The sequence below is a fragment of the Carlito syrichta genome, unplaced genomic scaffold (assembly GCF_000164805.1).
Source record: "Carlito syrichta isolate Samal-C Ts95f unplaced genomic scaffold, Tarsius_syrichta-2.0.1 Scaffold312189, whole genome shotgun sequence".
NCBI lineage: Eukaryota > Metazoa > Chordata > Mammalia > Primates > Tarsiidae > Carlito > Carlito syrichta.
In genome coordinates, this window is record NW_007256285.1 from 105,621 (window position 1) to 107,546 (window position 1,926).

General features: G+C 32.9%; 1 protein-coding gene across 1 annotated transcript in view; it reads right to left on the reverse strand.

Moving 5' to 3' along the window:
- The window catches only part of VWDE (von Willebrand factor D and EGF domains), an 81,329-nt gene that overhangs the window by 62,237 nt on the left and 17,166 nt on the right, over nt 1-1,926 (reverse strand). The window lies entirely within an intron of this gene.

A 1,926-nucleotide genomic window follows, 5' to 3' on the forward strand; every position in this document is an offset into this window, starting at 1 on the left:
CAATAAATAAAAATCAGCCGGGCGTGGTAGCACATGCCTGTAGTTCCGGCTACTTGGAAGGCTGAGGCGGAAGGATCGCCGGAGCCCAGCAGGTGAGGCTGCGGTAGCCGGGAGCAGCCACTGCACTCCAGTCTGGGCGACCGAGTGAGACTCCACTCAAATAAAAAAAAAAAAAGATGGAACAAATAAAACTAAGGCTTGGTACATAAAGATTCCTTGTTATAATGAAAAATAGTCACAATAATGTAACATCAAATGACTGTCTATTTTACTCTGATAATTTTATTTTATAACTCAATTCATCATTACTCTGGGTTGTAAAAGCTGTTCATTGCAGGGGTGATTATACTGTCTTAGAGAAATATATCAAGTGTTAAACAGTATTTTGAAAGGACTCATTCTTTTCACTTTTCTGAGAATAAAGAAGTTTGAAGTTTCTTCTAGGAACTCATAGGAAAATTTTATAGTTTTTAACTCTGGGTATTTTCAAAATCAAGCCTGGGGATTTGAAAGGTTTCTGGGTAAATTTTTGTTTAGTTTTGTTGCTTTAGAAAAGAGAAAAATACCTGAAAACAAATTTTTTAAATAAAAATTTTAACTGTTCTAAAGTGCATAATTTTTTATTATATACATAATAATTTTAGGACAATAACAAAACTAATCTTGTAGCCTTGGCATGTATATTTTGAAAAATTTTGAAAGAACTTAACTTGAGATCTAAGGAAAATGTAATTTCAGATATTTTAAAGTGCTATTTTGTTAGACATAGTATTCCAAAGTCTCAATACCAAATGAATGGTTTTCAAATTAATCTAGTTAACAAGTATTTTGCTAAATATTTTAAATATTAGGCCTAGTCAGTACATTCAAATTGATGAAAATAATAAACTACTTTTGAATATATGTTTGATTTTTTAAAATTATACATTTGAATACAAATTTCTCCTTAAATAAATGAGGAAAAGAAAATTGAAGTTACTTAAAAACAGGGAAAATATATCTATGGAAGCAATTATTAGGAATAAGAGATGACAAATGACTGGAAAAAAAAAATTCCTGACAATTTTTGAATCAATATTTTAAGCAGAGTCAACTATCTAGGTAGATTGATCATTGATTCCAGAAATGCAAATTTTAAAAATTGATAAAAATATATTTAAAGAAAAAGGCTTTAAAAACAACAGATAAATTACTCCTGCTTGAAAATTAGAATTATTATCCCTTTGTCAATTCTAATATTAGCATGTTCTAAATATGCCATGCTTTTCATTTTATCATGAAGCTTTCTCTGTTGACTTTTCTTTCTTTTTTTCCTTTCTCAGAGACAGGGTCTCCCTCTGCAGCCCAGGTTGGACTACAGTGGCACAATCATGGTTCACTGCAGCCTCAAATTTCCGGGCTCAAGCGATTCTCCCACATTAGCCTCCAGAGTAGTTAAGACTATGGGCCTGCATCACCATGTGGGCTAATATTCTTAGCATTTTTGTGGAGACATGAGTCTCACTATGTTATCCAGGCTGGTCTCAAACTTCTGGCCTCAAATGATCCTCTCATCTTGGCCTCCCAATATGCTGGAATTACAGGAGTGAGCCACCGCACCCAGTCTATCTGTTGACTTTTGATTGAATGTTTGCATTTGGTGTTACTTCCCCAAATTGTGTACAACTTGTGTAGTAGGAATTTTTTTTTTCAATTAATTGCATAAACATTCTGAACAGCATAGCAAGAAGGTAAAATGTATTATGTATTCAAGAGGGAACAGTGATTTTGTTATAATACATGCGCATGATACAGAAAATTCATGCCTATTATGCAGCATGGGCAAATAATTATATTTTACATCTAATGCTGCTGTCATTAAGAATATTGTTCTAATTTTTTTTTTTTTTTTTGAGTTGGATTCTCACTCTGTCGCCCCCAGACTGG